Consider the following 25,691-nt stretch of genomic DNA (forward strand, 5'->3'; position numbering starts at 1 on the left):
TGCAATTAGGTTTCTGAATATCCTACGAGAAACTGAGCAATAACATAATAATCTGATTTGGATCAATAAAGTTACTATTTTATAATAATCTACTAAAGTTTTAGAATCCCTAAGTCTAGATATTAAGGGTATCGAGATATTGTCTGAAATCTAGGGGGCCAATGGGCAAATCCCTCATGTAAAATTTGACATACTTAGTGAAGAAATTCACAGCGAAATATTTATATTTTGGGGCTAGAACTGACGAACCAACTGTGTTCTTGAACCGGGGTTGCTTGACCTCTTTCTCCTCTTGCATTCTTATTTTCTATGTTTTTGGTGAATGATTTGACTTGGATAAGTTCTTATTATGTTTCTAGTATAAAACTAACCAAAACCACGTATTCTAGGATTTAAACGACGTAGTTTAGGGTTCCAATGCATAAGTAAATGACCAAAAGAACCTTGACATAACTATGTCGGGGTCACCGACGAACGGGACCGAAGGACCGTCGATGGATTGTCGGTCTGTGTTGGTCAACCATCAGTCGTAACAGGGGATGAAAATGGGGGAGGGGGGGTCTAATCCACGGTTACGGACCACAGTCTGTCGCCTAACTTGCGGTTCATGGGTCCAGCCGTGGGTTGACCCTTAGAATAATTTTTTTAACTTCGTGGGGTGGGTTGCACATGGTGCACCATGGACCTGCAGCCATTTGCAACCGCTGAAATCTTAAATTCAATTTGTTCTAGCATACCGAATGTTTTAGTTAAAAATCTTAAAATGAATGGTCTTAAGAGTCATCACTTAATCTTTTAAAGTAAAATTTAGATAATAATTATTTTCAGAACACTAAAACAGAAATTTGATGAAAATATTTAAAAGGGGTTGGGGGTTCATATTAGCATTTCAGGAAATATTTTAAAGCACCTGAAATGTCCGCTACCATGCAGTTATCCAACAATTAAAATATTTGACTAGTTTTAAAAGATAAGCATGCTTGACTAAGTGAAAAAAAATATTTACTTGATTTTAAATAGTTAATTAAAAAATGGCTATCTTTGGAGCATTAATTAGGTAATTCTTAAAATTAAATAAAACATAAAACACATGATAACAAAAAATGCATAAAGAGAGGAAAAGTTTGGGCCCAAGTTTGGTTCTGTTCGCCTGGGCCAGCACTTGGGCCTATATTCAGCGTTGGGCCAATGGCCCATTTGCACTGTCCTAAGATGAGGTAATTTCACTGTTGGGCTTTAGGCCCACGTGTTGCATTTGGTACCTTTCCTAATAACTAATAACTAATAATAATAATAATAATAATAACAATAATAACGGAAATAAAATGGGGAAATTTTTTAAAATGTCATTATTTTAGTATTTAATAGGGTATAGTGTAAACACTTTCAATATTTAGTGATAATGTCAAAATGTTACATTATTATGTATTTTAATTATATTTTAATTATTTTGTTTAATTAAAAAGAATACCTAATTTATAGAACAAACTAGAGCTATTTAGGGGAGAGAAAAAATATAAAAAGTAACAGATGCTTAAAACTCTCTACATCATTTATAATTTTTTCAAAATCTTAATGATATATCTGCCATTATTCATGATGTTCATCCGAAAAAAAGTTATTGCGATTTTATTATTTTGTCAAATAAACTGGGTAAACGATTTTTGGAAAATAAACACAAACGAAAAGTCGAAATTCAGGTATGTTTTAGTTAATTAATCCTTATAAGTTTTGTATTTGATTGTGATTTGTTGCGTTTTTTTTTATATAATAGTATTCTATTTGAAGTCGTTTTTTTAACTTTAGTATACGAAACCGTATATCCAACAGAATACTTATTTGATGCATCAATTTTTTAGACAAGTAATAATGTTCAAATCTTTTATTTGAATTACGATTGTAACTTTATTGTTTTGTATTCTTTATACAAGTTAATGATAATGTCATTATTTTGGTATTTAGTATTTTTTTTTTTACTATAAAGCATATATGGGGAGCATTAGTTTTATAATAAAGCATTCTGGACATTGGACTGAAGATAATTGCTAAGTTGATTACACAACTGAGGCAATTGTGATTAAAGAATATGCATCGTATAAAGATTTAGTAGATGAAGTTGCTAATCAGATTGGGGTAAATTTGAGGTATAACAGAATGAAACTTAAGTATAAAATAGAAGGTAGCATTGCACCTTGGGAGATACACAACGATATGGGAATGAGGGTATATGTCTCATTGAAGAAAGAAGTTCGAGAATTCGCAAAGTACCCCATTTGTGTAACTGTATTTGTGAATGACCGTGATATAAATAGTAGAAATCATTATGAAGAAGATATTGGCATGTGTATGATAAACAAAGGAAGTACTGCTGATAACCAAGCAATAGTTATTAGTGCACCATCAATCAGTAATGAGTTAAGTAACTCTATTATCTGCAATATGAATCATAAAGAAGTCATTGAGGATCAAGTTTATAAGAATATACGTACTTTGAAAACTGTGATGATGAAATATGCCATTGATAATAGATTTCAGTGGAAGACAGAAAGATCAAGTTTAGTAAGGTATTTTGTATTTATATATATTTTAGCTTTTGTTGTTATAGTAATTATTCCATATAATATCATGTCTTAATTTATTTTGTTTATTTTCTTTTATAATTCGAGCAGTTATACACTTGTTTGTGTATCTGAAAATTGTGGATGGATAATGAAGGCTTCCAACATCAATAAATCGGGAATGTTTAGAATTAGAAAGTTTGTAGATGAGCATACATGTTCATTAAAAGATAAGGTGTATAGTCAGAGACAAGCAACAAACAGTCTTGTTGGAGGTATAATAAATCCCAATCTAGTTGATCATAAAAGAAAGTTGACACCGAAAGACATACAAGTTGATGTTAGACTCGAACTTGGTGTAGATGTATCCTACTCTGTGGCATGGAATGCTAGGTAAAAGGCAATAAATACATTAAGGGGGACACCATCTAATTCATATAGTAAATTACCCAGTTATTTATACATATTGGACACCACTTATCCTGGATCGCATATAAGATTGAAGAAGACGGAAGAAATGAATTTCCATATGTCTTTATAGCTTTGTTTCCTTTCATAAAAGGTTTTGAAAGTTGTAAGCCAATAGTTGTAGTAGACGGCAGCCATCTCAGGGGGACTTATAATGGCACATTTGTGTCTGCAAGCACATTGGATGGAGCAGGTAACTATTACATATTTATATTTTTATAAAGAATTACGCACAATATTATATTAATTAAACATGTATTTGTTGTATTTGACGATATGTATCCTAATGTTTGCATTGTATATGTTCAGGAAATATATTGCCCCTAGCATACAGTGTTATTGATTCGGAAAATGATGCATCTTGGACTTGGTTTTTTGAACAGTTTAGAGAAGCTCATGGTTTAAAGGATAAAATGTGTGTTGTATCCGACAGAAACGGAAGTATTATAAAAGCAATTTTGAGGATATACAATATACCACATTATGCTTGCACGTTTCATCTTTGGAAGAACGTGAAGACACTTTACAAAAAGTCACATGACAGTCTTTCACAAGTGTTTTATGCAATGGAAAAGGCATACAAACTTTCTGAATTTAATGAACTGATGAAAAAAGTAGAACATGTTGATATTAGGGTGAAGAATTATTTGGAATTGGCTGGTTATGACAAATGGGCAAGAGTGTATGCACCAGTTGATCGAGGCACTGTGATGACATCAAACCTAGCTGAATGCATAAATGCATGCCATGTGGAAGCAAGAGAATTACCTATATATGATTTTCTTGAGGAAATTAGACAAATGTTTGGTCGATGGAATTTCAAAAACCATACATCTGCTTCTAATACATTCACGACACTTTGTGGTAAAGCACAAGAATTTGCTCGCTGAAAATGAAGACTTTCACTGCGTATGACAGTATGTTTATGCTTCCTTAAAATTGTTGTATTTTGCATTTAATTCAGTAAAAATTGAAGATTATATAACTGGTATGATTTCACTTCCTTTTAACTTTGTGTAATAGGTAGTTGCGACAAGTAATTATGTGCACAATGTTCGTCATGAAGGGGAAACTTTTGTTGTTTGTCTTGAAAAGAAAACTTGCACATGTAGGAGATTTCAAGTGGATGAAATACCATGTTCGCACGCTTGAGCTGTTTTGAAGAAGAAATTTCTTGATCCTGAACCGTATTGTTCTGACCTTTACAAGCCAAATACATTACTTGTTACATATGCTAATCCAATAAATCCATTACCTGATCGAAAAGATTGGAATGTGCCTGCATATGTAGAGAATGAAATACTTAAGCCTTCAAAGTTCAAAAAACTACCTGGTAGGCCTCCAAAAAAGCTTCGTGATAAGACGTACAGTGAGCTATATGGAAAGAAGAACAAGAATTCTTGTAGTACTTGTGGTCAAAAGGGACATAATAGGCGATCATGCAGGAATGGACCACGAACAGAATAGTTAGATATGTTTGAATTTGTTTTGAAAAATAAATTTACATGTGTTCGTACAAATCGTTTATCCTTGTAATTGATGTTTTCATAATGTTCAATGAATAATATTTTATCAAAATATGTTTGTTTGCGCGTATTTACTTGTATACTAATAAAAGTTTTGTATTTGTAATATATAACTTAAACGTTCTTAATAAATAAAGTAAACAAAAATTAAACAAAAATAAAATAAAATAAAGTCGTTTGTTAGCTCACTCCATATTAGTGCCTATCACACTGTATATTAATAAGCTGAGTTCTTCAATATGTATATGTATATGCAATAAGACTAAAAAATATGACTTGAGAAACTGTGATTTAATGTTCATACACAAATATATTTGACACTATATAATACAACTAATGTGACCACATTTAAAAATAAATTACATTTTAATACAAACAATACAACTACAAGTAATGTGACTTAATGAATAATGTAATACAACAATTTTACAACTATGAATACAACATACAAAATATAATAACCAGTTCTTCAATATGTATATGTATATGCAATAAGACTAAAAAATATGACTTGAGAAACTGTGATTTAATGTTCATAAACAAATATATTTGACACTATATAATACAACTAATGTGAGAACATTTGAAAATAAATTATACTTTAATACAAACAATACAACTACAAGTAATGTGACTTAATAAATAATGTAATACAACAATTTTACAACGATGAATACAACATACAAAAATACAACACATGGAATCAACTAACATAATATATATACATAAATTCAAAATGAAAAGTATGCAGAATAAACTGCTAAACAAAAGTTAATCAAAATGATCAGTATGCAGAATTATCTGCTACATAAAAGTTAATCAAAATGATTAGTATGCACAATATAAAGCAACATAAAAGTTTATGAAACATAAATTAACTAGTTTTAAAATACGAAGAACTATCTTCAACAAACGCACAACTACTCTATTTCAATTGCATCAGACACAACACGAACAGATTGAGGCATGGCATGCCTAGGGGGTGCCTCAGATTCACTAATGGCTCTGTTGTCTTGCTTTTGCTTAGCATAATTCCAAAGAAGTGCAGCATATGTTGACCTTAAAAACATTACGTCAAATGTACCACTTGGATTTCCTTGACCATAAGACAGCCACTCGGCAAAAGCAAGCATATAGATACCACAATCCCTGAATAAAACATGAGAATACAAAATTAAAATTTTTTAAATACAAAATAAAATTAAAATTGACTAACAGAATTAATACAACTTAAAATTGCTGCATCATGACCTGCCGCTCTGTAAAAATCATCAACGTATACACGTCTATCATTAAGAGAGAGTACCGCCAATGCCCAATGAAAATTTTCCTTTACATTTACAGGGATAAATACGTGATCCACCAAATGCCACGGAATGCCGGCATGAACTTTATACCCTCTAATGTAATCACCTATAAAATGCTCTTCAGCAGCGCATCAGACATCACTATCTAAATCTTCATACTTCTTCCAAATTGATGAAATTTTGGACGTAAACACACAATCCACAGTTGTGTATTTATACCTGTTGTCCACATCATACTTTTCTTTCTTTCTCAAATAATAAAATATAACATTGATATGCTGAACAATAAAAAATAAATAATCATTAGATAACAATAAAACAACGAAGGATAACTAAATAACTACAGTTGTTACTTACCGAATCATTCAACAATTGTCCTTTTGAGTACAAATTGTAGAACCAATTTTTATTGTCTACAATATCAACACCAAAGTCAAATGGGACAGGATGCGTGCTTTACCATTCTTGTATCGGTCCTGATCATGACGTCTAAAGAAATACACAAAAAATAAAAGGTATACAATTTGTACACAATAGTTATATGACGTCTAAAGAAATACACAAAAAATAAAAGGTACACAAAAAATAAAAGGTATACATAGAAACATAGAAATTAAATAGGTATCTAATGTATTTGTGAAAATATGCACCAGAATTTAGAGTAACATACATAACAACAAATAAAGATCTGGATTGTTCTTACAATACATAATTTTAAAAGGATTAACGAAAAATATATGAGTTGTTTCAATCAATTTATAAAAAAACGTACATTAGCATTCAATAAGTTGATTAATTGAAAATACACTAACATGTTTAGAATACATTTAAAAAAATGAATCAGAGTAATAACTGATTATGCAAAATAGCCTCAAAAAATAATAATCATGAATACAAAAAAAACATATCATATACTAAAAAAATGTAGAATACATAGTACAACATACAATTTTTTTTATATTATTATGCGTATTACATACTTACTTGTTCTCATGTTTTGCAAGAAGACCTTCGCGAATCCATGACCGGTGTGCATCCAACATAATGATATCACGGTTGCCAGAAATAAGATCAAATATGAACGGGTGTTTCGTTCAAAAATAATTGGTTGCACCGATGAAGTACCTGATGTAAATGTTAAATTAAAAAATAACATACCATATACAAAAATTAGAATAAACATATATAAATCAGATTTAAAATACATTAAAATTTGTTATGTCTTTATACCTGCAGATGAGCCGAACAATGTCATATATGGGGATGTATTGAAAGGTCCTGGACGTCTAATTCTATGCGCAGGTAATGGTGTGTGAACATGACTTTTTTTGTTCTGACTCTCCTTGCTAGCCTGTTTTTGAATATTTGAGTTGTCATTGCTTGTGGTTTGAATGTGCATGATAATGCTCTGTTCTGCATTAATGGTATTGTCAGTAACACAAATACTTTTTATGTCACTGAGACTTGGCATTAGAGAATCATCCAACTCAAACTGTGATTGTGGTGACCCTTCCATGGGAACAATAGATTGAATAGGGGTAGGAAATATGAACTGATCCTCTTCATCATTGACATCTTGATCTGTAAAGTCATGTTGTCTTTCAAAAACAAGTGGCCTTATTTTTTTGGGTTTGTCAAATACAAATGATGGTTGAGGTATCTGTAGTTAATAAAATAAATTATTCAAATGCAAATTATACTAATAAGAACAAAAGTAATTAGTTTAGATAAGTAGAAAAACATACACTTGGGATTATTGATTTAGACGAACTAAAACCAGCATCTACATTGATCAGATTACGCACAGGGGAATTGTCACAATCAACCTTTAAAAATATAAAAATGTTAATTATAAACAATATTCCCAACTGCACTATATAAATATGTAGAGTTAACCAACATACTTGTTTAGCAGCACCCCCAACAATATCGGGTATGTCTCCCAGATTTGAATTTTCAAAAATTGAATGATCCTTTAGAAAGGAGATTGAATAAAAAAAATATCGTTAAACCATATAAAAATACAAAATTTATAATGAACATACTTGAAAAACTTCCTCGCTGCCATCATTTGAGCTTTCATCACACTCCGTCTTCTCTTCATCAAAAAGACCATTCAATCCATGTAGATACAAAAGTAGTCAACATATATATAAAAAAATATTTATATTGAAATAAAATATTAACGACATGTAAAATACAAATTAATATTAAACATAAACGTAGTAAGAAAAACAGAATACAAAAATACTAATCTTTATTTTCAAAATAAGATGTCTACCTGATTTTGATTTTCTGATGCAACTGGACTTGTAAAATGTTGTCGTCCTTGAGAAGCATTCTGATTGTTTATGTTGTTCTGAAAATATATTGGATATAAAAACAATCAACATATATTTAATCACTATGGATAAAGAAATAAAGTACTTACAAATATAGGAAAAAAATTAATATTAGACATAAATATATTACAGTATACAGAATACAAACAAAATAAACTATTATTTTCAAGATGAGTTGTGTCTACCTGATTTTGATTTTCTGATAAAATTGGACTTGTAAAAGGTTGTGATCCTTGACCAGCATTGTCATTATTTTTTTTTGTCTTGTAAATATTAAATTACAACATAGAATTCAAAAAAATAAAAAGAATAAAAAAAATTTAAACATAACAATTGAGCATATTGTTTAACCTTCAAAGTAGACATAATGATATTAAAATTATCATTTATCAACTTCCATATGTCTTTAAACTCTTCTCTAACCTGAAACAGTTACAATATGATTAAATTTTACAAATTGCAATAATTTCAATAAATGTATTGAAAAAGCGTAAGTATAAACAGTATATACCTCTTTTCGTAACTTAGAGAGTTCATTCCTCATTAATTGTTCATGAGACACACTAACAGATGGTATTTGAGAATCCTTTTGTTGGCACACAAGTGCGAGTGGTTGTCTTCTTAGAACACAATTTTTGTTTCTTCCGCACAACTTTTTTAATTGCAGCTTTTTCCAGATTCCGGTTCGCTACTGGATCGATCTGTTCATTCCGTTCCATTTGATCTGTGATATTTGAGTCCTTTTTCCGTACCCTTTTAGCAGGTGATACTGGTTGCCCCTTTTTTCTTTTACCTGTAACCTTCATTGAAGGTGGAGGTGGGTTGACAAAATCATCATATGAATTCTGTCCAGAAAGTGCTTGTTCATCAATATCACGATCTGGCTCTGTTTGAACACCTTCAATTGATTTTTCAACACCTTCAGGAGGCAATTGTAGAACAGCAATTTCCATCAGAGAAGGGACAACATTCTTCCATTTAATCTGAAAACGATAGTAAACAGAATAATTAACATAATAAAAGATATACATCGAATTAATACAATTACAAGGGTACAATTTCATGAATTATATACAATACCTCTCTATTACCATCATTGAATGTGTCTTTCATCAAGGTTTTGAATCGGGGTTTTGCTCCTACTGTTTGCCAGTTTAGAATACGGTGGATACGATCACTGATTTTTCGTGTAAAATTCGTCTGACGCTTAACCATGCACTCGTATATCCATATTTGAAGAACAACAAGCATACCACATATTCTATAATATTGACCGTCAGTAGTCAAAACCTTGTTGATACTCTGTAGCAACCACTCAAATGCTTTTCTGCCCCAAGGATAATGCATATACCGACCACTTTCAACCAAATCAAAATGGATTCTAGGAATTCGCAATGATCTCTTCTCGCCAGAATACACAAACATATGAATGAAATATAATATTGCAAACTTAATTGCATCATCATCATTGTCAACCCAAACTTTACCATTGAACCTATCAAACAAATCAGATATACGTATGATCTCATTACCACCAAAGTACTGAACAATAAGTAGGTTAGGTTCTTCTGTGTTAAACTTGAAATCCTCTACAACACCAACACAGTTTAATCCAGTAATAAGTGCAAACGTCCTAATTGTGAACTTTAAAATAACTCCATTTACTTTGATTACAAGAGCCTGATTACTACTAGCTTCTACTTCTAGTGACATACAACACATGTGAATTTGACCTTGCCCAACACATTTTCTGATTTTCATATAGTGACCAAAACACGTACTCTCACAAAAATAATTATACTGCTCTGGTGTAAGCTTGTCAGTCAACTTGGATTTAATGTCATGATTTACTATACAGTGAATGTGGGGTGCATTTTTTGGTAGCTTTTTGCAAGCATAAGAAGTCCCCTGGCATATTGAATTCCAAAAAATAAAATAATACTAAAATAACAGAACAAAAAAACATGATAATAAATAAAAAATCAACACAGTTACAACAACATACAAAAAAAACACATATGGTTACAAATATGTGGTACATTGACATAACTAACACACACAAAAAAAAACAGAATACAAAATGAATTTATGGATATATACTGATGTAATACAGAATAAAATATACAATTCCAATTCTATGTATACCAAAAATACAATAAAACTATGAACTACAAAAATACATACTTGACTAAAACATCAACAGAACTCAATATACACTTCCAAATATATGAATACAAAAAATATTAAAACTATAAAACACAAAAATAAATAATGTCAACAACATAATAAAAATTCCATATACACTTACAAATCTATTCAACAATTGTAATACACAATCAAAATTATAAAATGTGTTACATTGACAAAAAAAAATATAATAGTAAATACACAATGAAACTTATAAAATTTTACATTGACAAAAAAAAAACAATAAACATATTAAATACAAAAATACATGCTAACTATAATAGTGAATACAAAAAACATTAGAACTATGGGAAAAAAAAATAACTATAACAAGATGAAAATTTCGAATACACTTACAAATGTATACGATAATAGTAAATAGACAATCAAACTTGTAAGCTATATTACATTGACAACTAATACAAAAAAGAGGAAGAGAATACAAAATACAATACATAAATGACATTCAAAAAATTTCCCAATACAAAAATATATAGAAACTATAATAGACTAAACATTACAAATACACTTCCAAATTCATTGTAACATGTATTTTTTCAATCTTAAAAATTACTAAACAAATTAAACTAAACATGCAATACACAGTAATAACAGATAGTATTAAATAATAGTATTAAATAATATTAGTATTTACTGCATACTAATCCTAGTTCTGTTAGGGTTAGTACTCCTCCCTATATCTCCTATATATATCTCCCATGTATTCTATTATTGGGTTAATACTTTAATACAATCAATATTCCTTCATGGTATCAAGAGCCAGAAAACCTAGATCCTTTTTTCTCTAGGTTTTTTTCTCTCTTTCAGGCACCGATCGTGCCCTTGGGCGGCGGCAGCAGCCATGACAATCGAGGTGGATCCTCTCGATTCACTTACTTCTGGCGTTAAACTCCTTCTCAGGCACCTTCATGCCCTGATTCCCGAAAAATTATCAGACATAAATTACCCTACATGGAAAATCACCGTTCTTTCAGCCCTTGAGGCCAATTACCTTCTCAAATACGTCGATGGAAGCACAGAACCGCCGCTGACAGTCATCACCGCCGCGGACAAATCAGAAAACAACAATCCGGCCCATGCCGCCTGGAAAGCCGTGGATGGCCAGATCCGATCATGTTTGATTGCGGTCATCTCTCCCACGGTTCAGAAACACGTCCGATCCTACACAACTGCTTCAGCCCTGTGGACGGCCCTCGCAACACGCTATGCATCAATTTCCCACTCTCATATTTTTCAATTGCGTGACCTCCTCCACACAATTACCAAAGGCACAAAAACTATGGCGGAGTATTTAGACGAGGTCTCCACCATCATCACAGCCCTCGACACAGTGAACGAAATTATTCCCAAAAAAGATCTCGTCATGTGTGTCGTTCGGGGGCTCCCATCAGCTTACTCCTCCATCAAACAGGCGGTTCGCATCAGTCCAACGCCTGTTGACCTGGCTACTCTCTCCTCGTGGCTAAAAAGTGAAGAAATCAATGTGGATCTAGAGAGCAAACTTCTTCTCCGAGAAGCCGCTGTTATGGAGCCGGCCACCGCCCTGGCCGCAAGCCAGAACTATCGAGGGGGGCGTGGGTAGTAGCCGGCAGGGGAGCCGCGGCGGCTACGGCAGAAACAGCGAAAGCCGCGGGCGCGGCGGTCGGCAGGGCAGTCGTCCGCCGTACGATGGTCAGCAGCACAGCAGCAACAACAGCCTGCACTCCTTTGGCAGCGGCGGGCAGTCATCTTCCAGCGGCGGGCAAGGCGATCGTCCAACTTTCCAAATCTGTCAGAAAACAGGACACACCGCTGCTCGTTGCTGGTTTCGGTATGAGGAGAGCCGAAATAGTGATAACCGTGCCAATTATGCATCTCAAGCTGGCCCCTCCTCTGAATGGCTATTGGATACTGGGGCCAACATGCACGTGACTTCTGATCTATCCAAGCTTAACGCTCCAAATCCATATCATGGCTCCAATGGTATTACTGTTGGCAACGGTGAGTCCCTTAATATTTCTCACACTGGCACGGGTACCATTAAAACCCCCACCGCTATCTTTCACCTTGGTAACCTTACCCACGTCCCTTCTATTAAATCCAATCTCCTTTCAGTTCACCAATTCACAAAAGACAATAATTGCTCACTCTTGTTCACCTCTAATGATTTTCAGATTCTAGACAATACTACCAAGAGGGTGAGTTTTCAGGGCCCCTGTGAGCATGGTCTGTACGTCCTTCCTGGCACAAGTTCGTCTGCACACCCAGCGTCAGAAAGCGTTCCTGTGTCTTCGGTGGCTTTTTCAGCTGATGTCCACAGTCTGTTGTGGCACAGTCGTCTGGGTCACCCGTCTACTCAAATAATAAATTATTTAATGTCTCAATTAGGTTTTTCTTCCATTCATGTAAACAATTGTGATTCATGTTCGGTTGCTAAATCTCATAAATTACCTTTTACTTTATCTGAGAAAAGTACAACTGCACCCTTTCAACTTATTCATTCTGACCTATGGGGTCCTACTGCTGTTCCTTCATTTGCTGGTTTTCGCTATTATATTTGTTTTGTGGATGATTTTACAAAATACACTTGGTTGTACCCACTAAAACACAAATCACAGGCATACACCACCTTTGTCACTTTTGAAAAAATGGTCAAAACACAATTCAATTCTCATGTTAAACTTTTTCGAAGTGACAATGGAAAGGAATATGTCAATAACATCTTTGGCCAGTTTCTGCAATCCCTGGGAATTATACATCAAACCTCCTGTCCATACACTCCCGAACAGAATGGGGTGGCTGAGCGTAAGCATCGCCATCTCATTGAAACGGTGGTTACTCTTCTACATCAATCTCATCTCCCTGTCTCCTTTTGGGTAGAAGCTCTAGCCACCGCAAACTACCTCATTAACAGAATGCCCAGTCACACTTTCTCCAACAAATCACCCTATCAACTCCTTTACCAAGAACTTCCAAATTATACCAACCTCCGCGTCTTTGGGTGTCTTGCCTACCCTCGGCTACGCCCTCATATTACTCACAAATTACAACCCCGATCCCGTCCTTGTATTTTTTTGGGCTATCATCCTACCTCCAAGGGTTATCGCTGTCTTGATCCACAAACTCATAAAGTCTACATATCCCGTCATGTCAAATTTGTCGAAAATGAGTTTCCCTACGAGTCTATTTCCTCCTCCACAAATACATCATTCATTGGCGTCCTTCCACTTTTTCCAACATACTCACAAGGTCCCTCACCACCTTCACCCACACCCGCACTCGCTATCCAACCACCCCTCATCACCCCTTCGACCGTCACCCATAAAACACCCGCAACCGCTACCCACCACCCAACCGAAACCCACACCCACAACCAACCCGAACCACCTCATACCCACCACATCTCCAGCCCTATCCGTTTTGGGTCCTTCCCGGCCACCCCCGAATCACCACCGCCCGTGCCACCCCCCCATACTCATCCCATGTTAACCCGTGGCAAAGCCGGTATCTTTAAACCCAAAACCTTTCAGGCTACCATACTACCAAATACACCCCTTCCCGATAGTGAACCAACAACCTACTCTGTTGCCTCAAAAAATGCTTATTGGCGTCATGCTATGGATGACGAGTTTAAGGCTTTGACTGATCAGAAAACTTGGGTTCTTGTACCTAAGCCCCATGGGCGGCACCCAGTGGGCTGTAAATGGGTGTACAAAATTAAACACAATGCGGATGGCAGTATTTCCAGGTACAAGGCTCGTTTGGTTGCTAAAGGCTACAATCAGGAGTATGGGCTTGATTACTCCGAGACATTCAGTCCTGTTATTCGGCAGGAAATCATTCGCATGGTACTGTCACTTGCTGTACGCAATAATTGGCTCATCAATCAGTTGGATGTTTCCAATGCTTTTCTTCATGGCATGCTTGATGAAACTATCTACATGACGCAACCACCGGGCTATGTTGATCCCCGTTTCCCTCAACATGTTTGCAAACTCCAGAAGTCTCTGTATGGGCTCAAGCAAGCCCCCCGTGCTTGGTACACACGTCTGAAAACGTTCCTCCAGGGACTCGGCTTCACGTGTTGCATACACGACACGAGTCTGTTTACTCGACATTCAGCACAGGGTTAGTCATTCTTCTTGTCTATGTAGATGATATCATTATTACAGGCTCTACTGCAGCTCTCATTCAGGATGTCACTCGAGCTATGCATACCACCTTCAAAATGAAGGACCTTGGCCCGTTACACTATTTTCTGGGAATGGAGGTTTCTCGGACAGGCAGCGGCTTGTTTCTTCATCAGTCAAAATATGCTCGAGATCTGTTGCAGAATGCTGGACTGGAAAAATGCACCAGTCAACCAACACCGATGGCAGTCTTTTCGTCTACGAATGGAGCCGACCCCCCCTTTGCCGATATCACCCACTTCCGCAGCCTCATTGGGGCTCTACAGTATCTGGCCATTACCCGTCCTGACATCCAGTTTGCTGTCAACCGAGTTGCTCAGCGCATGCATCAACCAAGTGAACATGATTACCATTGTCTCAAACGCATTCTCAGGTACATTTTTGGCACTCTTGGTCGTGGTTTACTCATTCGACCCGGGGACTTGGAGCTTCGGGGTTTCTCAGATTCAGATTGGGCGAATGATAAAAATGACAGAAAATCTACATCGGGGTTTCTCGTTTTTTTGGGGCCGAACCTGATCTCCTGGTGTACAAAAAAATAACCCAAGGTCTCTCGGTCTTCGACTGAAGCTGAATACCGCGCCCTTGTTCTTCTTGCTGCTGAGACCATGTGGGTCACATATATTGTTCGCGAACTCCGCGCCACTCACACTGTTCCTGTTCTCTATTGTGACAACAAATCAACCATCTGTGTGGCCAAGAATCCCGTCCTACACACCAGAATGAAGCATGTTGATACCGATTGTCTCTTTGTTCGCGATGAAGTTCAGGCCGGCACCATGACTGTGCAGTATGTACCCACTGAAGAACAACCGGCTGATATTCTCACCAAACCTCTCCCGAGCCGACAACATGATTACCTCAGTTCCAAGCTTCCGTTCGCTTCCGCTCAGCTCAGCTTGAGGGGGGATAATAACAGATAGTATTAAATAATAGTATTAAATAATATTAGTATTTACTGCATACTAATCCTAGTTCTTTTAGGGTTAGTACTCCTCCCTATATCTCCTATATATATCTCCCATGTATTCTATTATTGGGTTAATACTTTAATACAATCAATATTCCTTCACACAGCACATGCAAAAAAAAATTACCTCTTCTCCAAAAAATTGTTTTTCTTCAACTTCATGAATTTCTGTTGGATTTTGCACCTCGACAGGTTCAGCCATTTTTCCACCTCGTATAACCTCCTTAGACTTAGAAGTTGAACCTACATTGTCGTTTATTTCTTGAGTGAAAAAAAAATTAAACTATGATAACTCGGAAGAACTGTGATTTTTTTTCCAATACCTCTAGTAACTCTCGTGAATGCATCCATTGAAGAGAGAATTTGGTATTATGAAACCCTAAAAAATAATTTAAGAACAACAACAAAACAAAAAAAAATAAAATAAGTAAGTAAATCAAAAAGTAATATGAAGAACATAATACCCAACTCAATGTGAATCTCCAAATCAAACCTTCAAACGGAATTACTTGAGAATGATGTAAAATAGAAAAATTCGGGAATATGTTAATAAATTGATTTTGAAAAAATACAAGCGTAAATCTGAGAAGTTGATGATATATGAATAAATCTGGGATTTAGAAGAAGATGAGAAAACCTGAAATTCAAACGAAAATCATGGAAGATTATGAGTTGAAAATTAACAAAGATATTCAATGAAGAATTAGTTTTGGAAAAGGTTAGAGAGAGAGAGTGAAAATATTTTTTTAATAAAAGTGAAAATAATGCATTGGAAGTTGTAGAGTTACCTATTAAAGAGGGTTAGAGAGATAACGTGACAATCCAATTAAAATTCTGGTAAGAGAGTGTTAGAGAGATAGCGTGACAATCTCAACTATAATCTGGGAAGATGATAAGTTTAATATTAATAAATATAAAAGGAAAATTCGGAAATCAATGCATAATTAATTTTGAAAAAATGTTATACAGATAGTGAAAGTCTTTTATTAATAAAAGTGAAAATAAATCTTGGAAGTTGTGGAATTGATTAGTAATAAATATATAGATAGAAATTAATAATAGTCTTAATATAAGAGAGAGAAATTTTAAAATATCATTAGTGTATATCTAATTACTTAAATATAGGAATATATATAATTTATGAGAGAGAAAAAAATGGTGCAAATAAAGAGAGAGAGAAAAATGGTGCAAATAAAGAGAGAGAAAAAATTAATAATATAATAATAATTATTTATTTTTAAAATAATGACATTTTTGACATGTTTACTAATATTATTAAAGTATGGATATCATCACTAAATAAGTTGATTTTTTTTTATTAGTTAGCTAAATTTTCCAATAAAATGACTTAAGCCCAAACATAACAAATACAACTTTAAGCAATAAATGAGTGGGCTTTTGGCCCAATCCCGTGTACACTAGGTGAATACTGGTGTATACATTTTGGTATATCCCTTCAAACACCTGTTTGTTAATTTTTCGGGGAGCGTTTGTTTGATTCTATTAGCTGGACGACTCGGAAGGATTTAAGCCTTTATGGCTCTCTCAAAAATGCCGAGGAATGAATCAGGAATTTATGATGAATTCGGGCAGATTTCACGTGCATAAACAAAAGAATGTAAGGCGAAGCATTAATAAGCAATCGGATCGGAATAAAGAGCAAAGTAATGACTACCAAATTTATAGAATATATGTACCGGCTCAGGAAAATAATAAACAATCCCATATAATCACAGAGAGGTTCACTCGAAACTAATAAATCTTAACGGAGAAGATTAAGAAAAGTTGTGGCTATTTCATACAAACAAATCAATGTGGAAGCCAAGTAACAAACTTATTAACAGGGGACAAGAGGAGATACAATCACTCTCACGTAGCATGTTAACCAAATGATGGCCAACAACAGATATAGATTATTACTCCTAAAACAAATGCTATGTGGACAATTTTTCGGTCAAAGTAATGGAAGTTTTCATGAAAATAACACTATTTAAACATGCTCCAAAGCTAAAAAGAACTACTGATCCTCACCTATACATATTACAGCAAGCAAAGTAAGAGGAAATCCGCGTCAAAAATATGGAGAGGCCAATAAGATCTACTAACAACACTATTTGATACCATGGTCTATGAAATCTTTCACTAAACATCACGAGAAAGTAATTAAGCATGAATTAGGTTCTTGTCAATTTTCAAACAAAAATATTGCAGCTATCCCAAATGTCAAATAACGTAAACACATATACAAATAAAAGTGTAAGAAATCAAAGCTAAGGTCAAATATTCGAGCTAAACAGAAGTAGGGGAAAGAGTACAAAATAAATAAGAAAAAAGGAGAATCAATGTCACTATAGAAAGAATATCACCTATTTGAGTTGAAATGTAGTATTACCGACTTTTCAATGGCAAGAAGACGAAACTTGATTAAAACACGTCATATTAGGCAGTTAGACAACAAAGAAATTCAAGAAATAGATAAAACTAAGCAATTAGAACAAACATGTGATTATGCCATATATGCTAACCATTTTAGTTAATTTGAGGACTTGAACTCAGATGAGTAACATCTTTAAAGGACAATAAGTCAAACAAAGTGCACTGCTATTTAGAAGAAGCAGAACAGCCCCAATGACATTAAAAACAGTAGACCCGAGGAAGCAATAACGGACAGAACTCATAGAGCAGACAAGAACATCAACACTAACTAGAAATTTGCAGTCCCCGACTCAACCAAATAACTGAATCATGCAAGACCAAATATGTCGCATTGAAACATCGATGAAACAACAATAGCTAACAATAAGCAGCCGCCAACATCGAAAAATATCATATCGAGATGGAAGCAGAGGCGAGGAGGATGCTGAAAAGGGAACAAGTATGACCTTATTAGGGGCAGCGACTGACACGAAAATGAGTAGGGGCGACTTCACCACTACACAATCTCAATCTCGAACAACTAATAAGAAGTCTCGGCGGAATCCGGGCAACAATGGATGATACCGAAAACAAAACGATACAAGGAACTTGCGAGTGAGCAATGGATGATACCGAAAACAAAATGAGACAAGGATCCTAAACGGGTTAAATTCACTATTTTGGAGTGTATTTCAAATGTATTCAAGCTAATTCCTGCTTATCTATTCTCTGTATTTTCGTTCAAAAATCCAACCTCAATATCAACTATCTCCAATCTTTAGAATGGAAAGGGTCAGGCTTTTAAATCGTAGAAGATAAGGATTGATTAAAGGGGGAACACATAAAGAAAAGAAAAAAGTCCCCCGACTTAACTACTATCGAGGTAACCAACGGACCTGACCGGCAGACCATCGATCGACTGAAGGTCCGCGCTAGTCAACAGTCAGTCATGATTGGGGCTTAAATTGGGGGCTTGAATTATTTTTTTGGAACTTCTGGGGGAGGGTCATAGGTGGTGCACCATAGACTTGTAGGATGGACCATGGGACCTCCTATGATCCGTGGATGGTACCCGTGGGTTCCACCTGCAACATATAAAATCTGAAATCTGGTTTGTTCTAACATGCAGGGTGTTACATTTGTCATATATGATTGTGATTGTTGTGGAGATATGATCTCAGAGCAAAAATGTGTTTTTAATTTTTAAAGCAATGAGGTCTCAGAAGAATCTATAATGAGCAATTAAACTAATGGAATAACTAAAACCAATCTTCAAAATCAAATTGAAGATATTTTTTGTAAAGATTTAAATGGATGTTTTATTGGGTTGGCTCAGCAAATGATTGTGATTATACTTGTCAAAATGATGGACGATACGGGGAGGTGTCACAACTTTGTACAAAAGACTATGATGGTATACCAGGTTTGAACGGTGAACAAGATGCTACAACACTCAGAGAGCTGCTATGTGTTCATTTTTTATATTTCACTGATTTTGATGGTGGGCCTATGATTATACCTGTAAATTTTTTATCAACCTTAGAGATGTGCTATATGTGAAAGGATGAGATCTTGGGGGAATGTGTGAATGCTTAGTATTATTTTAAGGAGGATTATGATGATAGTGACCGAAAACAATCAGAAAAGCAAATAGAAGTTCTGCAGTGGTTATGTGTCAATTGTACCATGATCAATGTAGGATGTTGGTGACACCTTCGATGAATGTTCGGACCACTTAAGCCAAGATATCCAAAGATGTGTGGAGACAAACCTAGTCCTTAAATGGGAAAATATTACTTAATGGTTAAAGAATGCATAGTTCTTGGGCATAAAGTTTCGCAAATGTTGTCGGAGGTTGATAATGCCAAGATTTAGGTGAGTTTGTAGTTTCTTTTGGCATGCCGGTTTCTACTGGAGGTTCATCAAAGTCTTTTCATAGATTGCACACCCCTTGTGCAAAACACATAGTGAAAGAAGTGAAGTTCTACTTTGATGATGCTTGCATGATAGCTTTCAAATGTTCTATAGATAAAATGGTGTCCACCCCAATTATCATCATCCCCGGTTGGTCTGAATCCTTCGAGGTAATCTGTGATGCAAGTGGCATAACATTGGGTGTTTTTTTGGGGCAAAAACCCAACAAACTCTTCCACCCCATATACTATGTAGTAGTACACAACATAACATTACAGTTACCGAAAAAGAGTTGCTTGCTGTGGTGTATGCATTCGAAATATTTCGGGCATACTTACTTGGTACTAAGGTGATTGTCCATACTGATCATGCTGCCCTACGTTAACCTATGGCAAAAAGGATGAAAAGACAAGGTTGACAAGATGGGTGTTGCCTCTGCAAGAATTTGACTTTGAGGTCAAAGACAGTAGAGGTTGTGAAAATCAAGTAACACTCCACCTAATGAGATAGGAAGGCAAGGAAAATGAAGAACCAGAAGTTGAAATCAATGACGTTTTCCTGGATGAAAATTTCTTCATTATAACTCTCAGTCAACCTACTTGGTATGCAGATTTCTCAAATTATTTAATTTGTGGGCTAATGACAGAGGATCTCAACTCCCACTAACTGAAGTGGTTCTTTTCGATGTGAAAACTACCTTCAGGATGAACCATATTTGTTTTGGGAATGTGCTGACCATATCATTCGAAGGTGTATTCCAAAGGTGGAAGTGTTTGATATACTCTAGGCCTTTCATGCTTCACTTGTGGAGGGGTCATCAGAGTGGTGTGTGCAGTGCAGCTAAAGTCTTCCAAAGTGGTTATTGTTGTCTTTACAAATTAACACACATACGAAATTTTGAAGAAATGCGTCCAGTGCGAAAAGCGATGGCAGGGTCCAAAAGACACGAATTACCTCTCACTCCCATTTTAGATGTTGAACTATATGATGTTTGGGGTATAGATTTTATGTGCCAGTTTGTGAGTTCTTTTGTTAATAAGTATATTTTGGTGGGCAGGGATTATGTGTCTAAGTGGTTAGAAGTTGTTTCTTTTCCTAACAATAAAGGGAAAACTGTAGTTCAGTTCCTGAAAAGCAACATTTTTGCTAGATTAGTACACCTTAGGCTATCATAAGTGATGGTGGAACCCATTTTTTTACAGAGTGTTCTTTGTTGCATTGAGTAAATATCGGGTGAAACACAAAGTTGCAACATCATATCAACCACAAAAAGAGGTCAGGTTGAACTGTCCAACCGGTAAATTAAAAGCATCTTAGACAAGACACTGAACACAAACAGAACTGATTGGTCTCGAAGCCTGAGAATGCCCTCTGGGCATATTGTATTGCATACAAGATTCCCAAATGTATGTCTCCATATAAATTACTCATTGAAAAGTCTTTCCATCTAGCAGTCGAATTGGACCACAAAGCTATGTGGGCATTAAAAGTACTGAACTTGGATTGGGTGAAGAACTCCAAAGATAGAGTGGAGCAACTGACAAGTTTGATGAATTCAGATTTAAAGCTTACGAAAGTTTAGCGCTTTACAAGCAAAATATGGCATGATTCAAAAATACTCAAGTAATAATTTAAAGTGGGAGATTGGGTGCTATTATATAACTCCCATCTAAGACTTTTTCCTGGAAAACTCAAGTACAAATGGTCAGGACCATTTAGATCGACAGTACTGTTCACTAATGGGGTCGTTGAAGTGGAAGGATAGGAAGGGCCTGCTTTTAAGGTGAATGGTCAGCATTTGCAAGTATACTATGGCGAATGCCATGAGATATCCTTGATTGAAGTAGTGTACTTGGAGGAGGCTTGAGGGCCACCTCCACGTCACGTCACAACGTTCAATAAGGTGCTAGTTTGTAAGTAACCCAAAGAGTAGTATTTTCCATAATCAGTGAGTTAATATTGCAGGTGTTGAAAAATATGAGGAAAGCACTTTTCACGTATCGTTGAGGCTATTTGCCGAGTTCGACTTAGTTCGCCATTGGAATTGAAAGAAAAATTCAGACATAGTTCTGACATATCAGGAGGCCTTCCGTAGCCCATTAGGGTGTTTGTAAAGATTTCGGCTACCATCTACTCCGTCACCGGTTGACTTCACATTAAGATGCCACTCACTGGAACTTTAGGCGCAGAGTTCACTCATATGGAGAATTACTGAAACACTCAGTGATTAGCCTACAACAATGTGGAAAGTGCCAGTCAAGAAGAGTTCGGTTGGAGATTCACCGAATCAATCCCCGACTCAAATAATTCCATAGTTTTGTTCAAGGCATTCTTGGTATGGATTCGGTAAAACTTGGCGAGCATATGAAATTATGGGCGGATCACTGAATTGATCAGTGATAGCGACCTGTACCTTTGTTTAAGTTCCCAATATAAACTGGGAGTTTGGTATAACATGGGAAGGGATATCACTCAACAAGACGCCAAATTGTCCACAATAACTTAAGTTGCCAAATAGGCGAGAATGGACAAGTGAAAAGTCACATGTTTAAAAATTTCAACCCTTTCCTCATTTCTTTTCTTCTAAATCCACACATGCACATTAGTACCTATATTTTCGCATTCTTATTGATATTTGTGTTCAGAGCTGGATAACTTTGCCGCCTAGCATTACCTTTTTGTTTCAATCTGCAAAAACCTCGCATCTACTATTGCATCGGCATTTGAGAACAAATGTCTTTTATTTGTGGTGGGGTGAGTCCTACCTTTTGTGTGACTATCATTATTTTATTTTTTATTGATACATTTGGGTTGTTGTGTCTCAAATTGTGTTTTATATTGCTTTTTTGCAGATGTTTGAGCTTGTGGCTCCTTATGTTTAACATTCAAATATTTTGACCCGACCAAATTTTTTTTCTTCTTTCCGCCACCTCTTGCATGTACTTGAATGTGGCTTTCTTCATTCAATTTGAATCTCGATTTGATAAATATCGATGCCTAAAATAGAGCTTTCAATTGAATGAACTTGAATGTGCGGCTACAACAAGACCAAATGAAGTTGCATAAACAATATGTCTACTGTTTGCACTCGGTGTGATTCAACAATTATCAAATTGAGTTTCTTGAAATGAACTTTGTAGACTTGCAAAATTGTAAAGTCTTGTTTGACTTTTGTGTAAATGTGTTGTCTTCTAAGCTTACTGTGAACCATGCATGTTGACACCTAGAATTTTTCCCGTTAGTACGATCTACTAGGTTATGTAATTTCGTGACACGATCTTAGGCACCATCGAAAGAGTGTGAACCAATTTGACATATACCTCTTTTGTGCCTTACATTGTGAGTGTGCGAGCCTCTTTTGAACACCCCTTGATCTTTACATTTCTTTGAATGAAACTCGATGAAATAATGACGTCTCTTAAATCCTCTACCCATAATCCTCTTGATTTGTTGTTGATTGAATAGTCAACTTAGGCCAAAATCCTAAGTTGGGGACGTGATATAAAGAGAAGGCAAGTGAAATAGTGCAAGAATAGTCTCCCTTAACTCATGGTATTGAGCAAAACGGAATCCCTCCATACAAAAAAAAGAAAAGAAGGAGAAAAAGAGAAGAACAACATGAAAAAGAGAAAATCATAGAATAAAGTGATGAAAAAACAATAAGAAATGGGGTTCCCGGGACAATCCTTGGAAAGTGAATAAAGGGATGACTTATTAGAACAAAATAAAATGATGAAATAAGGAAAAATGAAGTGTTATGAGTACCACATTTCATGAGGATGAAAGTCACCAAGCCTAAATGACCATACCTATGCACTCAGCCGCATTACAAGCCTAAAGAAACCTTTATGAATTTGAGTGAGCTGAAACAAAAGTTAATTGGAAAATACGGGCAAACCTATGGGTGAAATATGTGATTATTATTTATATGAAGGCATTTGGTCACTTTGGTTGAACTTGAACTTGCATTTGAAGCAAGTATTTTGTGAGCTTGAAAATCTTTGATAATAGTGTGTCACAACAGGATTGTTTGAGTGCACATTTGTTTCTTGCATGAGTAAGTTGAGTTTTGTTGTGTGAATTCATGATAGAGTCTTGTGTAGCACTATTTGAGACATCCCTTTCGAAATGCTGAACTTGAGTTTTACTTGAAGACAAACAAAAGTTTAAGTTGGGGTGTTGATGAGTCCACAATCTGAACTCATATAGGGAAATAGTTTGATAGGTTTAGTGTCCTCAAATGCATATTTTGTCTTGAAAACTGATAAAATACTTTAAATTTCAGGTATATTTGCTTTGAGACAAAGAAGGAAAAGATAAAACAAAAAGGATCAAGGCAACTAAAAGAACAAAAAAATGAAGGCCTAAGGATAACCGAACCAATTCGATGATTCGCCAAAAGGTCTCATCCTAGCCTTTTGTTACATTGAGCTGAACCTTGAAGTAAATGATCATATCGGCGGTGAAAAAGAGCATACGGCATGTGATTGAGCAGTTCCGCAAAGAATTACAATATTGCCTAATAATCCAAAACATGAAGATGTTGTAGGCTAACACAAGATGACGATGAATCGATAAAAGGGTGGATCACCCAGTTGTTCGGCGATCCCGACTAACTGTGTCGAGTAGTCATTCGCAGCACAAATTTTTGAAAACTATAAATAATTGTTAATATTTTTAGCTTAATATCAATTTTTATAGTATTGAGCAATAAAATTAGACTTTGTTTCTATTTTTAGCTTTTGAGAGCTAATCGAAAACTTTGCTCTTGAACCTATGAGATTTAAAGATCCTCATCTTGAAGAAATTCAAAGTGGATGTTGGAATTCTTAATTCTAGACTTGGTTGAAGAATAAATAAATCTATCCAGTTAATGTTACTTCGATTTGGTATCATTTCTTGCTTTTCTTTATATCTATCGGAAACCCCAATTCTTGGGGTTTGATTTTCTGAATGTGGATTAAATTAGTTGTTCGGTCTTGCTTGATTAATATTTTTTTTTGTTGTTTAAATGTTTATTTCATTTAGTAGTAGTGTTGGAACTTAATGAAAGTGTAGTTGCAATTACGATTTCACCTTTACGTTTTTGGCTTGCTCGTGAGATAAGTCATAAAATTAAGACTACTAAATTGATGACCGGTGTGATTTAGTCTACATGAGTTCAGCTAAAGTGAGTGAACCATAGTACTTCTCCCACGCACAGAACTCAAGAGAGTGAGTGGGCTAAGGCAGAGGCCGTTCTTTATGCGGCAAGTGGGTGTCCGAGAGAAACCCATTTTATTCGGGGTAAGTTGTTGGAGAGAAAGCTTACCCCAACTTTAGTCTAGACTAGTCACACATATTCAACGAATTTACCATCAAAAGCATGTATACAGTAGTTTAGTTTATCCCGTATTCCTATCACATCCCAAGAATCCTTTTTCTCCATTAGTCTCTCTTATTGCATTACTATTTTGAGCTGTTTAATCTCGACTGCAATGTTAGGATCGGAAATAAGCAGGTGTAAACACGGAAGCTAGCAATGCAAACCTCGAAAGACCATGAGTAAGAAGACAACGGGAAATATACCAAAAGACACAAAGATTTAACGTGGTTCGGTCAATCGACCTACGTCCACAAAGGAGATGAGCAATCCACTATAAATATGAGAGTACAAAATCCAGAGGGAAACAACCTCAACCAAATTCACTCAGAATATATGGGAGGTTCACACAAGTGATAACGTATCAAGCTTGTGACCCACAAATTTTCCCTCTAACCAAAACTCTCAAAGCCCTTAAGACTACATTGTGAATGCTAATTAAGTTAGAAGGA

At 35.4% G+C, this 25,691-nt stretch overlaps 1 pseudogene; it reads right to left on the bottom strand.

Moving 5' to 3' along the window:
* Nucleotides 1-7,055: 7,055 nt before the first annotated feature.
* Nucleotides 7,056-8,451, bottom strand: LOC107020641 (annotated as a pseudogene).
* Between the last annotated feature and the right edge of the window lie 17,240 nt (nt 8,452-25,691).

This window comes from Solanum pennellii, chromosome 1 (genome assembly GCF_001406875.1).
Source record: "Solanum pennellii chromosome 1, SPENNV200".
Lineage (NCBI taxonomy): Eukaryota > Viridiplantae > Streptophyta > Magnoliopsida > Solanales > Solanaceae > Solanum > Solanum pennellii.